At 32.8% G+C, this 24,122-nt stretch overlaps 2 long non-coding RNA genes across 2 annotated transcripts; both read right to left on the bottom strand.

The window, feature by feature from the left end:
• Positions 1-9,703: 9,703 nt before the first annotated feature.
• On the bottom strand, positions 9,704-10,682 carry LOC11439511 (uncharacterized). Its single transcript, XR_003012755.2, has 3 exons — positions 10,577-10,682; positions 10,376-10,469; positions 9,704-9,829 (listed from the first exon to the last, which is right to left on the bottom strand). It is a non-coding gene; the product is annotated as an uncharacterized lncRNA (long non-coding RNA).
• A 12,285-nt stretch (positions 10,683-22,967) lies between these two features.
• On the bottom strand, positions 22,968-23,615 carry LOC25497221 (uncharacterized). Its single transcript, XR_003012966.2, has 2 exons — positions 23,433-23,615; positions 22,968-23,312 (listed from the first exon to the last, which is right to left on the bottom strand). It is a non-coding gene; the product is annotated as an uncharacterized lncRNA (long non-coding RNA).
• Between the last annotated feature and the right edge of the window lie 507 nt (positions 23,616-24,122).

Below are 24,122 nucleotides of genomic sequence, written 5' to 3' on the forward strand. Positions count from 1 at the left end.
TATTGCTATGTTGTTTAACATGTTGATTATGATATTGTTATGTTGCTACGTTGTTTAAGATATTGATTATGATATTGTTATGTTGCTATGTTGTTTAACATGTTGATTATGATACTGTTATGTTGCTACGTTGTTTAAGATATTGATTATGATATTGTTACGTTGCTATGTTGTTTAAGATAATGATTATGATATTGTTAAGTTGTTATGATGTTGTGTATAATTGTTACTATTAAGTGATGAATATGTTGTTCTATATATGATTATTATTATTAAGTGAATATCATGTTATGTTGTTGTTATATTATTATATTATGACGAGATGATGTATATATAATCATTATTATTATTAAGTGAATATCATGTTACGTTGTTGTTATATTATTATAAGAAGATGTTTATGTTATGATGTAGATAATTATTACTATTAATAAGAGATGATTATATTGTGTTGTTTTAAAGTTATTAGTGATGATGATTACATGATGATATCTATGAGTTGTTAAGTGTACTTGGTGATGTTTATGTTAAATTGATAAGTTGTCTTTTATTAATGAATTGATAATGAGATGTTTGATGAATAATTATGATTATGAATTAATGATGTTGTTATGTTGTGTATGAATTAGGATTAAGATGTTGTTATGCTATATATGAACTATGACTATGATGTGATGATCTATGTTTGTTACGATTTGGTTAATATGTGTTAAATGATAACTAGAAGTTGGTTGAGTTATTAAGAATTATTACATGAAGAATTATTATTACTAATAGATGAAGTTATTTGTGTTGTTAAATATAATTATTGAATTATATGCTTGATATTATTGTTTTGTGAAATCTCACCCCTTCTGCTTGAAAATGTTGCTCTTCGTATGAGTAACTTGCAGGTATTAATGATTAGTAGGAGTGGTGGCTCAAGTGTCTTTAGGTGCTCTGATACGTAACGGGATGGGAATTTGTTATTGCTTTCTATTCCTTACGTATTGTTTCTGAAGAGTTATGACTATGTTTTTAGAATGGATTTTTATGACATAATTGTAAAGAGGCTTTAGTGTCAAAGACTGTTTTGATTATTGAATAATTACCGCTGCGAAGTATTAAAGAATTTTTAGTTATTGAATTTTAAAGGATAAATAGTTATTTATACAGTTTATGATTTTAAGAAAAGAATGTGACATTCCGTTTAGGTGAATTACTCTGATTAAATAAATGAAATTTTCACGTTGGGAAACCGGGGTGTTACAGCTTCGACCTTAATGGGAGCTTCAACCTTAACGGAATCGACAACACTACGTTTTCAATCAGAAGAACCAAAAGGGGGAGAAATGCAATGCAATCAGAAGAACCAAAAGGGGGAGAAATGCAATCAATCGGAAGAACCAAAAGGGGAGAAGTGCAATGCAATCAATCAAAAGAATCAATAGGGGGAGAAGTGCAATGGAATCAGAAGAATCAAAAAGGGGAGAGAAGTGCAATCAATCAGAAGAACCAAAGGGGGGAGAAGTGCAATGCAATCAGAAGAATCAAAAGGGAGAGAAGTGCAATGCAATCAAACAGAAGAATCAAAATGGAAGAAGATTGTCAGTTTAGTTATAAATTGTGGTTGTGGTTGTGGTCACTAGCTATGATTGCTTGCATTACGGATTTTGCGATACGTATTGTGGTGGTTAAGGCTACTTGATTTTTTTTCATTTTTGCACCAATTATTGCGGTGGTCTCGGTTTATGTGAGGACTAAACTACACTTGTAAACATACTCTCCTGCTTTTCCTTTAGATCCTCGATGCTATAGACCAATGTCGTTGAAAGAAACCAATCTTACAATTATTCTATAACACCCTAGCTTTCTAGATCACAAATACTGTTGGTGTAAGCCCTAGAGGCCAATAGTTTATGTTAAACCTATCTTATGTATCATGACTTTTATTATTGGATAATATATGGCACTCTTTATTATATTTAGATAATGTTAATAAAGTCCTTAGAATAGATAGTTCGTGTAATAATATATTAAGTGTGACTTAATCATGAGATTACATTATCTTATAGAACGCTATTCTTAAATGAATCCGTAGTCAAAGCTTTAATATGAATAAAGGATAATAATAAAGCGTCGAGACTATTATGTATGTAGACTGATGACCGCATCTCATGGGTCATAGATATGAGATATCAAGTCTATACATAGATATAAATATTAGGAGTAATATTTATATTGGATTGACCCACTGTGAGAATACTACATAGTAAGTTATGAAATTGTCATAAGATATTCTCACAATGATAATAATGTATATCGCTCTTAGACCTGAAACCACTATGATCTCTAGATGTGGACTCAAGTGTTTTGTTGCCATTCTAACGTTGTCTGTAAAAGGATAACAATAACGTTGGTTGATGGGCACTTGATGAATCATGCTGAGGGTCATGAGTGTCCTAGATGGGATTTGTCCCTCCTCATAAACAGGAGATATATCTTTAGGCCTCTTGATGAAATATGACTATAAATATGCATGGCCATGCTGAACTAAGTCAATATAAGATATTGGACTTATTCGTTAAATAGTACATTTCGGAATCAAGATAAATGAACATTGATCTATACAAGGGTGACACTATCTATGCCTTGAGATCAATGAAGATATTGAGACAAAGGAGTAATTATACACATATGTATTATCATGAAAGGTTTCGTCAGATCACTTGACATTCTTGTCACTTGGGTAGCAATGATGTGTTGCTAGATACCGCTCATTGTTTATGATATTAAATGATGGATTTAATATCATTGCCAACGTGACTAGAACCTAAAGGGTCACACACAAAGAGCAGTCAAAAGAGATATGTATAAGTACGACTTATATAAAGGGTGCGCTTAGTAAATAATGCTAATGATTTAGCAATATTTACTAAACTCGTATTGGGCTTAGTGAAGTCAAAAACGAGTTTGACTTGCAAAGCACATAAGGAGTTCTATAAATAGAACCCTAGTGCAATAGTTTGCGGTTACGTTCTTTTGCAGAAACCCAAGCTCTCTGACTTCCGTCTTCTTGGCTAGCACCGAGGTTTTGGAAGAGCACTGTTCGTGTGGACTTGATAGAGGCTCTGCTAATTGCTTGGCTGTGATCGTGATACCGGTTCGCAGATTCCACCGCTCGTTTTTCAGACCAACCGAATTAAGGTAACAATCGAATCACTGGTTCAAGTTTTAATTCGTAATGATCCAAGGAAAGTAAATCGAATTTTTCCGCTGCTTATTCTGATTATGTCGATTTACCTTCAAATACCACAAGAGTTCTCAGAAAAAGTGTTTAATCTAAAGAAGTTGGAGACTTTAGAGTGTGTTAGTAAATTGATTATATGAGTGGATGAAGGTATATATAAGTGTGCGTGAAAGGAGCAAATTTGCCTCAAAATAAAACTTAAAAATTAATTTTGAATCACATCATGTTTAGTATGAAACTATTCAATTAGTGTAAAAATGGAAATCTGAAAACTATGAAGACGGACATGAAGGTCAAGAACATTGACTCGACTCATAACAATTTTAGATTAAGAATGAATCGATTCAATACTGCATAGGCAGGGATTTGAGTCGAATCATGGTTTCCATATGAAGATTGATACGATATGAAGAACTTTGATATGATTCAACAACTAGAGGTCAATAACCAAAAATAATGAATGGATCGAATCAGAATCTTATTGAATGGATTTAAAATCCTTAAACCAAACACATGAGGCAAACCATGATTCGATTTAACAGTTGTGTTGTAGTATGACTCAAAATTTGATGGATGAAGAATATTGTTAATAAAAATATAAAAGATTTGTTTTAAATATACTTTGTGCTGAAAATATATTTATGGACAATAAATATATTTTTGTACCGTATGAAAGAAGATTAGATGCAAATATATTTTGAAAGGGAATTTTGATGCAAATATTCTTTCATTGAAGGAGAAAAAAAGAAACGTATCTTCAACGTGATATACGTTCCAAATTTATGAGTTATATTTCTCTATAAATATAAACCTTGTATCAGATGAATTTGTGAGAGAGATAGAGAGAACCAGAAAACAAGGGTTTAGAAGCTAACACAAAAACTAGGGTTTGTAGAATTTTCTCTTGGTAACAAACACTAGGGTTGAGATTGATTCACCTTGGGAAACACTATTATGATTGAGTCTCTTGGTCACAAGAAGAGATTGAGACTTTAGGTAGATTTAGGTTTGAAGACTAATTCTTGTAACCCTTTTGATATATCTTTGTAAAGTTACTCATCATTATAGTGGAACGGATGGCTGCTCTCTCCCCCAGACTAGGTCAGTATTGGACCGAACTGTGTAAACAAATTTCGTGTGTTCTCTCTTTCTTTCTCTCGCTGTTTTGTACTTTTGCTTGTGTTTATAACTTCCACATCAAGTATTTTATTGGTGTGATTTTTCAACGAATTCACAACAAATTGCAAGGCAGTCATTTGAATTGAATCACCTTACTTAAATTGTGAAATATTTTTACAACGTGTAAAACAATGATCATTTGAATCAAAGGCAATAATCTTGGATACTCTTGTGGAGGGTGCGGTTATGGTGCATAAGAAAATCCTTATGCACCCTGCATAAATCCAGAAATGGTTTTGGAGTACAACTCACAGAAACCATTTCCACAGTAAAATGGTTTTGGCATAATTGGGTTGGGATTTATGCAAGGTGCTGGAAATCATTAAGTACATCTAATGGTTTTGAAGTACAACTCACAAAAACCATTTCTGAATTTATGCAGGGTGCATAAGGATTTCCTTATGCACCATAACCGCAACCTCTTATGGACAATTCGAGACTGGTATTTATTACTAGAGTGCTTTAAAAAACGAATCAACCACTTATAAACAAATTCTAACAAAACAACAAAGACATCATCAAAACAAAAGTAAAAGAACAACTACAACATGCATGTACTATACGAACTCAACATAACACGTGTACATTTTCTTTATTATTAGATTGGTGCCGTTTAATTTGGGAAAGCATACTTCTTTCCCACCATGAAAAAATTGCTTTTTCCAGGACACCTGTCCATAGCAACCGGTTGTGGAGAGAGAAAAAATCCTCTGAGCTTAGTTTTTTAATATTGTTTGCATTTTTACTAGTGCACCCCCTTTTTTCTCACAACAACACAAAATACAAATCACTATTATTACTGTTCATCCTATGTCTTTGCTTCTGAGAGTATTTTTAATAGCTTGCATCTGATTCCAACTTCATCAATTGAAGAAAATTAAACATCATTGTGTTTTTATAAATGGGTTTTATCCATATTAATTTTAGAGTTATTTTCAATTGAATTTTTTTATTGAATTTTTTTCTTATTCTGATTCTGGAAATTTCTTTAAACATTTAACTGAATTTTTAAATCCATTCTACACTTAAAGAACTATTTTCATATAATTGGTTTCCTGGCATGATCTCACGGTGCACAAAATAACAACCCTTCCATGTTGTTCTCTTCTTCCAGTAACAGACAACGAGTAACAATTTTTTGCTAGAAACTGAAGAACCTTCTGGAAAAAATAATGCAGTAATTGATGTGAATAATGGTTAAGAACAATGCTTGGAAAATGTTTTGGCGATGAGGGCGAAGAGAACAAAGGATCTGAGAGAGGAATATATTAGCATGTTGTTGAAAGAAGAAGAAGAAGCAACAAAGTTTGGTTGGGGGCCGTTGGGGTTCCTTGTCTCTATTAAAATAAAACAATAAATAAAATAAATGCATAATTGTTTTTTAATAGTCTGGTGGAGTCAGTTTTTTTGTTACACAATAGCCAACAAAAAGTTTCAAACCATTATCAGGTAAAAGATCCAAGTCATCCACATAAAAAAATATTAAATCAATGGCTATTATTAAGCTTTCCCATCAAGGGAAAGAACTTCCCTTTCCCAAATTAAACGGCACCTATTAGATCGCATCAAAGATCAAAAGTGAAGGTTTCTAAAATACTTGAGGTTGGATATAAAAGCATGTTGATTATCAAAACATAATTTATCGTGTTTGGTCACTTTACTTGAAGCAAACTGAATTAAAGGCTGCATATCCCACAACAAAAGTCCCAATCCCCAATCCCACAAGTGAGGAGACCTCCTTCAACTCCTTCAAGTCCATACATGCATGTTTTCCTCCTATCTTTGTAAACTGAAACATTTGCTGGGCAAAGTGTCGATATTCCTTCTTGTGGGTCTATTAAGAAGTTCACCAATGTATCCTTCTTTACATACACATCCGCCCTTCCGTTCGTCTAAATATATAAAAAATAACATCTTTAATAAAGTCATGCATGCATTTGAAGACAGGAATCTCCTTACAACAAATTACAAGGAAATATACATGAGAAGGAAAATGATATGTAAGATAAAAACTCATAAGGGTAAATTACCTCTTTAAACTTTGCGAATATATGACAAGGAAAAATAAGACAAATGTCTAAGCTAAACATTCATAGGGCAGCTCTCCTTTGGCAAGTGAATTTCTAGAGCCATATCACTATATCACCTGCCAATAGAGACATGCCCTATGACTGATTTGCTTACTAAAATATAGCAATCCATCTCCCACTCTTGTTCTCTCTAATGTGTCTAGTTTGCCAAGTATTGAATAACACTCTCAACAAGTTATATAAGCTGATTCTCGAGGGTTTAATTCTTTGGATATACTTCTCTTGAATGATACTGCCCCTTTTTTTAGAACAATGGCATATGCTTGAAAGAGCTAAATATCATATATTGTCTTGAATTTTTATTTTCCAATAAGATTCTTTCTTTATTATTTTTCAAGTTCAGCTTTTTGAAATAGAATCACAATATGCTCCATTTCATGAAGTTGTTGAGTGACCACATCCAATGACCAATGTCATAAGGTAAAAGTCATTACCACTTCATAATATGGAAGATATAGAAAGTACAGTAGACACAAGGAATCAAAATTTGTTGCTGATTTAAAAAGTTCTAATACTTTAAGCACACTAAGCTATGTTTTCTTCTTTTTGTGTCTTTGCTTGAAATTGAAAGAATCAAATTTCCACCTAACTGTTTTCCTCATTCAGTGTGCTATGTTTGAACTTTATTATCAATATAATATATAATAATAATGAAGTCATTCTTTCAAAACAATATAGATTCTCACTTTAGATATGATAAAAAAAAGACTCTGATTTTATTCACAACTTCTGTTTTCCACTTCTTTAAAGTGCAAGAATTGGGAGGATTGACCAAAAAAGCTCACTTAGTTGTGACCATTGGCTATTAGGAATAAAACAACTGTTTTTGGATATCCATAACCCTAAAGTATATGCTAATGTTTCATTGGCTTATTCCATCTTGTTTGCTATAAAAGTTTCACAAACCAATGGCACAATTCAGGTTGAAAAGTCCATCAATAAGCAAATCAACAATATGACACCTCTCTCCTGGCAAGTAAAAAGGGTTCAGTGCCAATAACTTGCCAAAGGAGAGTTGCCCTATGGCTGATTTAGCTTAATCTCATAGATTGGTAGTAATAAAAAGTTAATTCATCAACGTCATATAAGTTTAACATATTACGTATATTCTAATGTGAATTTATTTTGTGAATAATTAGGTTAGGTTAGGGGTTCATCGTAGAACCCTAATCAAATCGATAATATTGACTTCTCCACGATAACATGGTTATATATTGTGGCTGAGGTTGCGGCCACTATTATTGTGATAGGTATTGCGGTGGTTATAGCATGAAATTATATTTTTTTGGTGGTATAAAGGTTGCATTTTTTTTTTGTTAAAGACTTGGAAATTTGAGATATTGACGTTTGAGAACTAGATAGAAGTAGTGGATTTATATATCTTCAAAAAAAAAAAAAAAGTAGTGGATTTGAATAGATGATTCAAGTAGTATACCTTAAAGGTTGATTCTTGTAAGTTTACTTGAAAGAAGATTTTACTGTTGATAGATGTAGATGACATTGACCTTTGATCCAATGATTGGATAGTGGATGAGTTGTTGATCATTTGATTGGGTAGTGAATGATATTGGCCTTCTAGATTTTAATGTTATGAACAATATTTCACATGGTATTCTTGAATGTTGATCTAGACAACTATCTTGGCCTCCTAACTTTGCGAAAATTGCGACTTCGACATTTGATTGAAAAAAATAATTTGTCCTCTAACGTTGTCCCCGTTTGCAAGAAGCAAATTTTGGCTTGATCAACGGTGACATATCACTTAACTGTTTAATTTCTTCCTTGAAAAAATACTTTTCTTCTTCTGCAAACCTATTCTTATTCAACTCCACCCTCACAGGTGATGGCCGCCACTCTTTCCACCTAACCGTAAAGAACCCAATCAACCTATCTATCCCAAACACTCCCGAAACTCTTCTACTCCGACTCCACACAACCCGTACTCACCATAAAACAAATACTTATCAAATCCTTCTCCAACCAACTCGTTTAAAATATTTGATACCACGAGAAAGGAAGATATTGGACAACACGATCCCGAGCACACAAAAACGGCATAAAAAAAGCATTGCGCTTACATGAAGGATCTTGTTGAGATTCGAGAAACTTCTCAATGATCTCCAATGCCTTTTTAAATATATGTTCTCTTATAGGAAGCTCGAAAACAGCGTTACAACAAACGAAAGGGTGACAATGTTTGGGATTTGACAGAATCGAATGGATTAATGATTCCACCATCTCAGATTGATATATGGCAAAGAAATCAAGGTATCGGCTTAAATGAATTCGTTGGGGGATTGAAGAGTGTTACATAGATTTTGACAGGTTATGATCATTTCATGGAGAACGTAACCGTGTAAATCGATTTGTTGATGATTTCGAAGAAGAGACAGCTGTTTTGGTGGTTTGCTACGGCGGGTTTGTATTGGTGCGGTTTGGTCCATTGTCTTCGGTTTTGTTGGTATCTTTTGCTATCCCTTCTGCATCTTGTATTGGCACTACTTGTTAATTAAGAAATATTGGTTTGTTTTGATGGAAGCATTCAAGTTTCCACCATTACATAATGAATTGAAAGCGTTATGATGAAGATTCTGAGTTCAAATATGTGATCCATTGAGAAATACAACAATGCTATATGAAAACATGTTTTTTATAACGTATGGTGATTCTGGTGAACAGTTTTTTTAGTCATTTTTTTATTGAAGAAAAACTTATTTTTTATTTAAATATCGATGACAATATTTCTTTTTTTGAAAGAATATAGATGACAATTTTTGTTGCATAAAATTTGAATTTTATCATTTAACCAATATTACAACTTGTTAACCACAAAAATGTATGTTGTTCATCTTTTTAACATGAATTTCATTAACCGCTCTGACTACTTCATGAACCACACAAATGAAAGTCATTAACCAATATTTTACATATTTTAAAAAAACGAGTGAAGTACATATATTTAGGTAAAATAAGTGGTCAATGCTTTGCATTTTTTCATGGTTATTGTAGTAGTCAAAGTGTCAATGAAATTCATGTTAAAAAATGGTTATCAACATAAGATAATGATGCAAGAATTTTATTCATTTTTTTAGAGCTTTCTTCATTCAAAATTTAGAGTATTTTTTATTTGAGATTAATGTATATTATGATATTTTCAATTTATCAAAAGTACAAATAATAACATTAATATTATAACTCAAAAGTCTGAAAACACGAAAATAAATCAAATAACAACGTGAAATAGTTTGGAATACAACAAACACAATCTTTGGGGTCTTCTTTCAAAAGTGAAGACTCATCTATTGCTTGCCATGACCATGTTGAATATCATCTGCATACAAATATTCGTACAAAGAGGGAAAAACAAAAAAGATGTTATACATCTTACATCATGTAAGAAAACAAGGCATAAGTAGATGAAGATGAAGTTAGAAGAATTGTGGTACTACCTCCGTCCCTAATTATAAGACCATTTTAAGATTTTTTTTTGTCCCTTTTTATAAGATCTCTTTGCTATTTCCAACTACATTAATTATTTATTTACATACATGTCCCTATTTGTTATACATTTTTTTTTTTCAATCAGCAATAAATAGTATATGAAAAATATAAACTAACTCTCTCTCTTAAGGATAAAATTGTAAAAACAATAGTGATTACAAACAATTTTAAACAAATATCCACTTTCTTAATACCCATAATTTTAGCAAAAGGGTCTTATATATACCGACGGAGACATCAACGGTTTTCAAAGAAGTTAAAAGGCCGTAGAAATAAATGGGAATTAATGTGAGAATAATCATAAAAGTAGCAACATTATGAGAAAGAAAAAAAAATCAAAAGGCTTAGACATAATAGAAACTATTTTTTAACTTACATGTTAAGGCAGTAACATTGATTTTGAAGGCAATATGTTAATTGAGGAAAACCACAGGAAAGATATATACAATGCATGTGAGATATACACTTTCCTGCAATGAGAGATAAGAATACAAAAATATTACTTAAATATGGTAAATCAAAACATTCCTTAAAAAAAATGATAAATCAAACAATAAAAACATGAAAGTAAGCTTACCACCAACATTGATTACAACAATAAATAGGGAAACAAAGAGTATCATAGTGTAAAAAAACTTAAGAATTTCTTTCATTTTTGCTTACCCATGCATGCAACAATTAGAAAATTGTGTGATAACTTTATACTAACAAAATAACTTCGTGCAATGTATCTTAATTAATTAAGTATTGTTTAATACTTACTTTATTACAAGAAACCCTTCATTAAAATTAGGATCAATAGTAAATGTCTCTTAAGTATATTGATGTATGATGTTTGTCCATTTATGATTTACCTCATCTAATTCATCACTTGACCTTAGAATTAAGAATACTACTTATAATTAGAATTCATTCTTATTACCGACCATTTATTATTTTATTTAACTCGTATGTAGGCTTTCCTATTAGAAAGAGAAAAGTTATTAAAACTTATGTTTGTTTGATTGTAACTCAACTTGAATATCATATGAAAGTTATCCTGTTCGAATCTTGTGAAGGAATGTGGTCGAAAGGGAAGACTCAATTATAGGTGATCAAGTAATTTATCTATTCGAGATGATGTTATCGATAGCCAATAAATGCTTTGCACTTGTATCATAGTGGATAAATAAACCCAAAGGAAAAATAACAATATATAATTGATAGTGTGGGTGTATAATGGTGAAAAAACAATGTTGTAGATAGGATAGTATATTTTTGTATTAATTGAAGTTATCAAAGGATCAAAGGAAACGAATAAATAAACATGAAGATTCCAACATCCTTTTCCGCCGTTGCATGTAACAAATAGTTCATTGTTGGATTACTTTATTAATTTTTTTGTCAAGTATTCTAATGGCTAGAATTCATCTTATAAGGTGTATAAATGGGGTGTTCGGGCTTCGAACCCCAACCCCTGCATATAATAATGTATTTTCCTACTAACTGAGCTATGCTCACGAGACTACTTTATTAATTAATTAAAAAGGAAAATGCTAGATGCAGCGACAAGCATTTTCACGATGTTGTCATAATATGATTGGCTGTTTATGACACATGTCAACTATGATTTCCTTTGAATTAATGTTTTTGGAATAACTCTCACACAATCACACTTGTCTTTATCTTTCTTCCACACGAACATCACCTTCTCTGTTCCAACCTTTTTTCAATTTTCATCTCCTTCAACCTTACTCTTTTTCTTCTCACTAAATTTTCACCAAATACATTTCACTGAAAAATCTCATGCTTTTGTCATTTGGGTTTTTATAATTTGCTTAGATCAATTCAACTAAATTACTCAACTCCATATGCATTTGTTTTCAATTGATAGCTTAGTAATCTATGTTCATATAGGATTTGGTTTGAAATTGTCTAAAACTATTGTAAATTGTTTAAGGTTCATTAAAGTTTGATTGTATATAAGATTTGTATCATGAATCTCTCAATTCTACATTGAATCTTATTGCACATAGGTTTATCTTTTTTTTTTATTGTTGTGATTGTTCGCGCACGATTCCAATAGTTGATTTCGTTAAACTTACGTTTTATTAACTCCGGAAAAACTTTTCAAAAAGCTATTCACCCCCCACCCCCTCTAGCTTAAAATCTTATTGGTCATATAGACTATTACTTACCACCTCAAAGGTAATTGAAAACATAGACTTTATGTTGGTTTTTCACCATTTCCCAAGGCAATGAAGGCTAAGGTTCCTTCGGTCTACCCATCTATGCATTTTAGGACACTCATAGCACACTCTCCCTCTCGGTAGTTCTACAAACGGGCAGTCCTATCAGTGTCTACCTTACCAAGGTTCGTGCATAATGGTTCTGTTAGGTTTACTCCTCGGAGTCGCTTGTTTCTTTAATCACTAACTAGTTACCTTCTAGGTTCAGCAAATTTTACTCAGTATTAGTAATGTCGCCTCCTAAATACTTACTACTAAGGTCAATTCGCGTCTGGATTCTTTCGCTAGTTACTAATTAATTACTTTCTAGGAAGATAGATATAATATACGAGTTATAAATATCAAGATATAAGCAACAAGATAGTAATATCAATTATTATGCCTTGTCACAACCTAAATACCTAATTTAAGGTTACCGTCCTTTGAAATAAATAATTTCTAATAAAACTAAATAGTGAACAGAAAATAAATAAAATAAAACGACATTATATTAAATAAATATCGAATAAAAATAAATAGAGGTTTATGTTATAACTCTAGCCTAAAAATAATTATTTACAGATGGTAACTAAAAGCAAATTGCTAAAGATAAAAACATACCCTAGAAAATAAAGGAGAAGATAGAAAATCTCCTGAAGCTCCAAAGTTTTCTTCCTCTTGAGCTGCCACAGTTCTGAACGAGAAATTCGGAATGAGAAAGGATAGTATTTATAGTGAGAGTTTCTACCTGGATTTGGGCTAAAAGTGTTGACTTTACCCATAAAAAAGCAGGAAAAGACGCTTGCGCCCCACACTTTTTCAGATGCATGGGGCGCATGGGAAATGCCATAGGCGCATGTGAGAGCATGGAAAACCATGCTCTAGGCGCATGGTATGTAAGATCCATTCCATACGTGCATGATTCATGTGCTAGTCGCATGACATATGTTCCTGGGCCCAACTTCTCTGATTTTCCGTCGTTTTAGATCTTCGTCTTCAAATAACTTGTCTCGAAACTTGAGAACATAATTCCTCTCTCTTGTAACTCTCATGAGGCCTCTTGAATCTTCGTTCTTGGTCTTCGTAAGTCTTTACGATTCTTCAGATGTTCTTGATTTGTTGATTTGTATGATTTCTTCGTGAATTACTTAAAAAAACCCCTAAAATTGCTATGTGTAACAGCCCCATTTTCGTTAGATTTATTTTTAATTGTTTTAATATGTGTTTATATGTGCTTGTGGGTGAATTTTATCATTGGGTGCATTTTCATGGGTTTTCGTGTCAGAACGGTAAATTAGTAATTATAGTAAGAATTATTTTTGGTGTCTTAGTGAGAACCATTATTTTACTAAGTTACTATTGTGGTAAATAGTTGTGAGCCGGTAAGTAACCATAGTTAGTATTTTACCGTTAAGTGTGTAGAAAGATTTTAGAATTGTGATTGGGTGGGTTAAGCCCACTAAGGCATTAGGGTTGAGCCCATTTGATAGTAGCCTATATAAACCTTGTCTTAAGAGAAATAGCATTCGATTAAGCCGATTTGAGAATAGCCTATATAAACCTTGTCTTAAGAGAAATAACATTCATTTTTCATTTCACAAGATTTTTAGAGAGAGGTAGAGAGAGAAGGTGCAAGAGAAGGGGAAAAGGGTTAGAAGAGGAGAGACTTGAAGACCTAAGAGGTGGTGGTGATTCTAGGAGCTAAATTGAAGCTTGGACTAGGATTTGTGCTATTTAAGGTAAGGGAATTAGAATTCAATCATAATCAATTAGTTGTAATTTTTCATTAATTGCATGTTTAAGTGCTTAGTTGAATAATTGATTATTGTTCATAGTTGTTGAAATTCGTGCATTAATTATGATGATATGTTTAAATGCAAGAAATTGGTGATAATTGAATTGTTGTTGGTGAAATTTCATGTTCATAGTATGTGAAAATGTTATATTGTGAATTGTGCTCAAATTGTTGAATTGTGCTATGTTGTTGTTGAATTATGATGGGAATAATGCTTAATTGATGTTGTTGGGTGTTCATATATCATGACTTGATGATGAAAAATAAGTTGTTGCTGTTGGTTTTGTAAAAATAGGTTGATTTGGTGAATTATGTTCAAATGGCAATTGTTTTCATAATTGATGTGTTCTTGGGAACCCTTTTAGCTGTTTTGACATGTAAACAAACTTTTGAAACATATTTGGGCATTGGCAGATCAAAATTGAGAATTTTAGGTGAAAAATGGTTGAAACCTGTAATATTTATCTGCTGAATTATGACTGTTCGCTTATGCGAACGCTAAGCGAACGAGTAAGCGAACAACAAGTGAACTTTTGTCGTAGCTTCTGGAACTTGTTCGCTTAAGCGAACAAGGTGGTCGCTTAAGCAAACGTGCCCAGTTTCAGCAACCTTTGATTTTCATTCCGGGTCTTAGGGGGCCAATTCGAGCTTTGTAAAATACTTCTTTCAACTTGTTTAACCTCTGTTTGAACTCCTAATTCTACTGGAACATGTTTTACTCATTCAAATTTGGGATTTTCCATTTTGGGTTAAAACTTGAATATTTTTTGCAATTTCGAATTTTTCTCGAAATGAACTTTTTTGAACTAAATGAGATTACAAGTTTAACCTACAATTCATATAGACTTAGGCAAGACTTGTAAAGTTGGCTTAATGTCTTAATCATGTCAAACTTGATTTTTGGGTGGGAATGTGGAAAATGTGAACTTGGGTTTTCTCATACGAACTTAAGCTATAATTTGAACTAATGTCTAATAGTTTGTAAGTGGCTTAAGCTCTTGATTACATGATTGTTTAAGATTATTTTGTGAATTTTCAACCTTGAATATGTTACCTTGTTTTGGGAATTATTAATGTTGGCCGTTTGCCACTTGATATAGATTTTATCGGGAATGGTTCTCTTAAGCCAATTATCTTATGATCTTTCGTGACTAAACTTATATGACTAAATGAAGATGTTTGAATGAATTGTTATATGTTGGATATGATATTTATCATAAGTTGTTGTATTTTCTCTTTACTTTGAATATGAGAAATATTTGGAGTGGTGAAACTATATGATGTAGTTGATGTTGAATGATGTTGATGATTATTGATGAATATGGTGATAATGTGATGATGACTCTTATTTGAATTATGACTTGAATGTTGTGTGGACGTAAATACTTGATAATTCAATTGTTGTGGAGATAATCAATATATTTGGAAGTTATCCTTTATATCGTTGTGAAGATTATGAGGTGGTTTTGCCTTGTCGAGTCTTTGCTTGTATGTCCTTGCATAATAGTCATGTTGAGTCTTGTAGCTGTAAAAGAGGGGTGCTCTTTTACTTCGGTGATTATGTAAGACGGATGTGAAATCTTACATACGATCGATGTTTTTGTTGCATCGAAGGTGACGACCTTGCGGTGATTTGGTACTACATGCATATATGTGTCGAACTAGGTGCATATCATGTTGACATGAGTCTTATTTGTGACATGTGAATGATGATTGTTGGTGATAAGTGTGTTTGATGAATACATATTATGAGACTTTGAAATTATGGTATGAATGTGTATATGGGAATTAATTACTCTTGATTAATTATATGATTACTTGAATTGATTTATTTATGTCTAAATGTTTATGTGGATTATGATTGATGTAAAGCTTATCCCAAGTGGTTTTGACCGCCTACCTATCTGTATGGATGGGTAGACGTTGTGCAGGTTTAGTTGCGTTGGTGAGTTGCTCGGTGGTTGCTTGGATAGCGGTAGCTATCTCCGTTATCGTGTCTTAGAGTCTAGGATAAGCTCTGATCTAGGTGTCTGTTTATGATTACTCTAGATTATCTGTTTGGATTTTATTCATGTTTGGAGATTTACCCATTTGTCGAGACTTTGAGAACTTTTATGATATTGTATTTTGTTATCATGACATGTATGCTTGATGTATATGGTTTATATCCGCTGCGACTATTGAGAATTTTATACATGCATGTTGTTTTGGATTTTTTTTGATGACGTAGCGTTTATTTCTTGAATATTTATATTATTCGCGGGTTTTATCGCTTTAATAGAAATAGGGCGTTACACTATGTTTCAAGAAAACTATAATTACATACTCAAATATAGAAAACATTACAAAACTCCCAAAATTATAGGCAATTGTTCTAATACTCCTCCTTTTTGTTGTTAAAACATACTGAAAATAACTGAAAAACATGCTAAGAGTAACGTAAGATGGTCTGTCATCACCTTCATTATTATCGGGGAGGAGTGACCTAGACAGTGAGATAGGGAACAAGAGACATCACACCGATTTTTTTACTAGGGTAAGGTGCAACAAGTAAAATACAAACACCAACGTGGGTCTGTACCTCTGTTCATTCAACTTTTATATCTTAGTTTTCCCTATCACTTTTAGATGAGCAATGCAACTGAGTACTGCATAGGGAGAGGATCACAACACAGCAGAAACTCAGAGAAGAATAAACCACCATGGTTAAGAGAGAAAAAGCTTCAAATGAAGAAAACTTGTAACTGATTTTCATTGACTTGTAAAGGTTCATTACATTCAGTTATATACACATTAGTGCCAGCTCATCACTATTCTAACTAACTAGATGCAAATGAAATTACAGTTAGAAATGAAATGCAAATGCAAATACTTCTAATTAGTTAACTTGCTCTTTTTCTTCATATGTTGATACCCCCTCGCAAACTGGTGGTTGGTAGATATCTACCATCCCTAGTTTGAGCATGCATGCATGAAATTGTCGTGGACCAGAAGCCTTGGTAAACATGTCAGCTGTTTGATGTTGGGAGGTGACTGGTAACAAACGCATAACTCCAGCTTGAATCTTTTCACGTACTAGATGACAATCAATGTCTAAGTGCTTGGTGCGTTCATGAAACACTGGATTAGCTGATATGTGAAGTGCACTCTGGTTATCACAGTAGAGTACAGGTAAACGTGAAGGAGCTTGCTTCAAATCATGAAGAATGAAACACAACCATTGAAGCTCTCTAGTAGCCGAAGCTAAAGCCCTGTATTCTGCTTCAGCAGAGGAACATGAAACAGTTGGTTGCTTCTTTGATTTCCAGGAAACCAAAGACTGGCCAATGAAGAAACAATACCCTGAAATGGAACGACGAGTGTCTACACACCCTCCCCAGTCTGCATCACTGAAACCAAGCAATTGAAGCTCAGAGGATTTAGAGAAAAATAAACCACGTCCAGGAGAGCGCTTTAAATATCTCAAAACTCTAAGAGCTGCTTTGTAATGCAATTCAGTTGGAGAAGCCATGAATTGACTCAATTGTTGTGCTGCAAAAGCTATATCAGGGCGTGTGGTGGTGAGATATAGCAGTCTTCCAACTAAACGTCTATAACCAGTGACATCACCATGAAGAGACCCAGTATCTTGAGATAAACGTATAGAAGGATCAAGAGGAGTAGAAACTGGTTTGCAACCAGTCAAGCCAGCATCATCAAGAAGCTCCAGACAGTATTTGCGTTGACAGAGAGAAATGCCTTTTGAGGAACGTGCTACTTCCAATCCTAAGAAGAATTTAAGTTCCCCTAAATTCTTGATGCGAAAAGCATTGTTAAGAGCTTGTTTCAATGAATCAAACGCCTGCAGACATGTTCCTGCTAAAATAATGTCATCCACATAAACCAAAACCACAGTGTAGGAAGTAGCAGTGATTTTAGTAAATAATGTGTGATCTGCATTAGCTTGAGTGAATCCCTGAGCATAAAGAAACTGAGTAAGCTTCTCAAACCATTGCCTACTTGCTTGCTTAAGACCATAAAGGGATTTCTGGAGCTTGCAAACTTGTCCAGGTTTGGGAGGAGTAACACCTTGAGGGACTTTCATATATACTGCTTCATGTAAATCTCCATGCAAGAAGGCGTTATTGACATCAAGTTGATGCAAATACCAACCATGAATAGATGCAAGAGCAAGCAATACCCTAATGGTGGATAACTTGGCAACAGGGGAGAATGTTTCAAAATAATCAAGCCCTTCAGTTTGATTAAAACCTTGAGCAACCAAACGTGCTTTGAAACGTTCTATGGTACCATCTGCATGTCTTTTGATCTTATATACCCATTTACTACCTATGGATACAGCATCTGAAGGAAGATCAACAAATTCCCAAGTATTATTTGCATTAAGAGCCTCTATCTCTGTCTGCATAGCAGTTAACCACCTAGAATCTTTACTAGCTGAAAGATAACTAGTGGGCTCAATCTCAGTATTCAAAGAGTAAGCATAAGTACGGTGTTTAGGAGATAAAGCTGAATAACTAACAAAATTTGTCATAGGGTAATGACCACTTGTTGAATTACAGACATAATTTTGTAAGTAAACTGGTGATTGAGAACTTCTGGAGGATTTTCTGGTGGCTACAGGCTCCACTTCATCATCCCTTTCTTCAGTATCAATAAGTGAATCTTCATGAGGAACCTCATCATGATCTTCAGAAGAATTCACAATAATGTCATTAACAGGCACAATGTTAGTAACTTGACTATCAAGGTAAATATGTGTAGAGGGAACTGTAGTAACACTAGAGGAATGGAAAGGAAATTCCAGATCAAAAAATTTCACATTCCTGGAAACAACTATTTCAGAAGTATGGACATTCACAAGGACAAAACCTTTGATACCTGACTTGTATCCTAAGAAAGCACATTTCTTAGCTCTTGAATCAAATTTGTGTCTGTTAACTGGTAAGGTGGATGCATAACTCAAGCATCCAAAAACTTTGAGATTACTCAAATCTGGTACTTCACCATACAACACTTCATAAGAAGATTTGTTGTTCAAAATTTTAGTGGGAATTCTATTAATCAAATAAACTGCATGTAATACAGCATATGACCAGAACTTCTTAGGCAATTTTGACTGGAACATAAGGGCTCTACTGATATTGAGTATGTGTTGGTGTCTTCTCTCCACTCTCCCATTTTGTTGTGGAGTATACACACAACTTCTTTGGTGAATTATTCCTTTTTTCATCATAGAACTCTTTCAACATGAATTCTGGTCCATTATCACTTCTAACTTTCTTGACTTTGCAGTCAAATTGTCTTTCAACCATAGAAATAAAACTCTTTACTTTCTGAGAAGCTTCAGATTTATTATTCATCATCACAACCCAAATATGCCTTGTACAATCATCTAAAATAGTAAGAAAATATTTGTGACCATGGACAGAAGCTGTACCAAATGGTCCCCAAATATCAAAATGAACAAGCTCAAAAGCAGCTTTAGCATTCTTATTACTAACAGGAAAGGGTAAAATTTTCTGTCTACACATCTGACATACATCACAAGCAGTGTGTGGACTAGTAGAAATATAGCTATACAGCTTATTCATACACATCATTCTATCTTTTGATAGATGACCAAGTCTGAGATGCCACAAGATTCCATCTGGAACATGCTCTTTATTTGAATTTGCTAAAGCAGCCACATTAGACACTGAAACTTGATTGTGCTTCTCATCAATCTTCAAGTAGTATAAACCATGTCTCTCTTCAGCTAAACCAATCTTCTTCAAACTGTTCTTTTCCTGTATTGTACACTCATTAGCTTCAAAATGCAAAATGCAATTTTGCTCTTTAATCAACTTTGAAGCAGAAATAAGATTCACAGCAAATTGAGGCAAATAGAGAACATTATCTATGCTCAATTCCTGTGATAATCTTATCTGCCCTCTACAATGTGCTAGTGTAGTATTTCCATTTGGTAAATTTACACTCATAGGTTCAATTTTAGTACAATTACTGAACCATTTCAAATCAAAACATGTATGATGTGTAGCTCCTGTATCTATAATCCATCCAGTATCAGCATGCTTATCATCAAAATTAGCAAAACATGAATTACCTCCAATAAATGAAGAGTAATTGATACCTTTCACAACATTTGCTGAACACTTTGTCTCAAGGTTACTCTTTTCCAATAGAGACATCAGATTCTGATATTGATCCTTAGTAAGAGTGACCCCTGCACTTTCTTCATTCCTGCTAGTTGATGCAGTCTGCATTTTACTCTCTACATCATCTCCATCAATCATATTAGCATAGGAATTTCCTCCACCTCTTCCCCAGTTTGGAGGGTATCCATGCTTCTTGTAACAAGTTTCCACTGTGTGATTAGTTCTTTCACAAAAGGTACAAAATCTTCCATTACCTCTTCCTCTTCCTTGAGAAGACCCATTTCCTCTACCTCTGCCAAACTGTTTTTGACCATTCACTGCATTTACAATACTTGTAGTATCCTCTAATGGTGTATTCTGAACATTGATAACACCATATTGCATTTTCCTTTCCTGTTGCATAACCATTGAAAAAACCCTATTGATTGGTGGCATTGGATCCATAAGTAAAACCTGAGAAGCCACTCCTTGATATTCCTCATTCAATCCAATTAAGAACTGTATAGTTCTATCTTCCAATCTAAACTCTTTAGCATACCTCATAGCAGCACAAGTACAAGTAATAGGACAGTTACACTGAGGCATTGGCCTATATTGCTCCAATTCTTCCCATAGACCCCTCAGTTCAGTAAAGTAATCTGTGATTTTATGATTGCCTTGCTTCAAATTAGCAATTTCTTGATGCAATTGAGCAACCCTAATTCTATCACCTCTCATAAAACGATCTTTCAAATCATTCCACATATCTATCGCATTTTCTATGAATACTACACTTTGTGCAATAGAAGGTGTAATTGAGTTGATAATCCATGTATGAACAAGATTATTGCATCTTTCCCAAGCACTTCGATTCAATTCATCATCATCAGGAATGGGGATAGTACCATCGACAAATTTGAACTTGTTCTTCATAGCTAGAGCTCTTCGCATCTTCATAGACCAAGCATGATAGTTATCGCCATTCAACTGCGGTGTAACACTAACGGTTGAAGAATTTTCAGATGGATGCACAAAATATGGATCAAGACCTTGATCCTGATTCTGATTATTGTTGTTTCTCACCATGATTCACCAAAAAAAAACTCAAAAACTAACAAAATTGATTGAAAAAAAAATCAAATTGAAAGAAAACGAATCAAGATTGAAACTTGAAACGAAGAAGAAACTGCAACAAAAAACCAGAAGAAGAAGAAGAAAATGATTCGTGTTCTAATGGAAGAAACACGTAATCAAACAGAGGAAAACAGAGTAGTAGCAATTGCGGAAGCAGAGCAAGCTTGAACTTGCTCTGATACCATCAGAGAAGAATAAACCACCATGGTTAAGAGAGAAAAAGCTTCAAATGAAGAAAACTTGTAACTGATTTTCATTGACTTGTAAAGGTTCATTACATTCAGTTATATACACATTAGTGCCAGCTCATCACTATTCTAACTAACTAGATGCAAATGAAATTACAGTTAGAAATGAAATGCAAATGCAAATACTTCTAATTAGTTAACTTGCTCTTTTTCTTCATATGTTGATAGAAACTACTGCCCAGAACGCGAATGCAGTTGAGAAACCAAAAGGTTGAATATTCTAAGTGACAGATCGTATCGCTACAGCAGTCGAGATTCTGTTTCGATGGTAGCGGTGTTGCACACACTGTGCGGTTGTATTGACAGATAAATGAATATGAGGAACCTTAGTGAATATATCCGTTTATAACATCCAATATTTTTGTGACAAAATTTGATCTCCCATTTTGGTTGTCTATCTTCCCATGGACAAAATCAATAATTATCTTTTTCTTGAAGGTTGAAGCCTTTCATGTTGGCTTAATGTCATCATGGGGAGTACAATTCAATGTTGATGCTGACTTTCTTTCCTTCATTTTCTTAGCAAATGAGATTGAGTTGGTATGTCGTTTAATTAAGATGCAGGGCTACGAAATTCGGGTTCTAAAAATGTGGCCATGAAAAGTATTTGAGACAAACCATGGAGTGCCAAAGTGACCAAGTGATCCATGTCGTCATTGCCGGTCTATTCTCATACTAAATTTTGCAGCTATACATTATGTAGAGTAAAATTGGTAAAATTTCAGTTTTTTTTTTTTTTTTTTCCGGCAGGTTTAATGAAACAAAAATTGTCCCTTATACTTCTATTCTATAAGAAAATTTGGATGGTGTTTTTACTTTTACGTTTCCAAGTGTGTTATTTTAGAAAGTAAGTGTTTTGTGATCTTTTTATTGTTTTATTTATTCCTATGTCACTTTCATTGCATCAGTACCTTCAGCATAAGCTAAAGCAATCTGCAACATAAAAATCACAAGATAAAAACCCGAGTAAATGAAATGATTAAAATTAGTTGGAACTTTTTCATTAGCTAATTAGTTGGAACTTGGAAAGATGCAAGTTTTTTTTTTCTATGCATGTGTGATGAATGATTAAAATTTGAATTGCTTGAATTAGGTTGAACAATCATTGAAAATATATAGTTAAAATATTATGTTTCCTTTAAATTGTGTTGTGTTTATACATGTAGTAAGTACTTCCATTTCAGAACACGATTTAAGCACTTATTTTAAAAATTTAACGATAGTTTGTGGCTCTTGCAATCTTCACAAATGGATGTCATGACCTGCTTAAGTTAAAAATGTGTATTACTTGAAAAGAATTAGCTTTAGTAATGCCTAGTTACTGATGGAGTCCATGTGTGTTGTAGTGAGGAGTTTTGTATGGATTGAACCTTACTGCTGTGATATTGTCTAAGGATCCATTTAATTTATAAAAAAATACTCCTTTATATGGTATTCTTCTATATGGTGTTAAATAAATTATATTTGTCTTGACCAAAAAAAAATAATATTATATTTGTGTATGGCATGATATATATTCAAGCATATACATAAGCGCAGTAGAAAAAACAGAGGGACTGACACGTGAGTGCCGACTCTAGTTTTAAATAACCATGACTTTATTTACCTCTAAAGATGATCACATCAATGACCATATAATCATTATATCAGCTGAGCTTTTAACTTTCTTTAAAGTTACAATATCAACCCCATGGACGAATACAATAACATTTAAATTTGATGCATGTATTTATCCAAGTTGCACAATAAAATGTTGGACAGTCATTATTCTCCTTGCAGTCCGGCCTCCATGCTGTTATATAAAAAAATAAACAAATATCATTTGATAGGGGTAAACTATTTTTAAACAATAAAGGAGTTCAAAACAATTTCTCAAAAAAAGAAAAGTTCAAAAGAAACAAAAATGGTTTACCCATAATGTTAGTTACAACAAAAATTAAGAAAATGAAGAGAATCATTAAATAATCAAATTGAATCATTTCTGGCATATTGATTCTCCTAAGCCTGCAATAAATAGAAATTTATTAATCACTTTAGATTGTATCTAACAAATAGAAATTTATTGATCAAATTTAAGTTTTGTATCCTATGATCTATAAAGAAAAAAATATTTATCTATACTATATATATATAACTACCCCTCTCAACTCTTTTGGATTGAATTTTTCTTTCCAAAAACGCCTTCAATTTTGAATACAAATAACAATAGTAACAAATAGATAAAAGTAAATTTAAATATTAAAAAAAAATGTTACAAACACGATATGAATATATATATATATATATATATATATATATATATAATATAATATGTTTGGTTTTTTTTCCTTTATCATTTAAAAAGTGTAACAAATTAGATTAGTATACTTATACTAATTTTATCATTATCTCAAATATACCCTTAAACAACTTTTTCTATAATAAAGATTGTTGATGATGTCATTAAAAACAAGAATTCAGATTTTTTGTTGTTGTTATATTGTTGGTATAATTGAAATAAATAATCATGATTAGTCATAATTTGAAAACAACAAACATTTATACTTTTAGTTTTAATCAAAATCAAAATTTCATAAAATAAAACATCGTTAATAATTTTCAA

Source organism: Medicago truncatula, chromosome 6 (assembly GCF_003473485.1).
Source record: "Medicago truncatula cultivar Jemalong A17 chromosome 6, MtrunA17r5.0-ANR, whole genome shotgun sequence".
NCBI lineage: Eukaryota > Viridiplantae > Streptophyta > Magnoliopsida > Fabales > Fabaceae > Medicago > Medicago truncatula.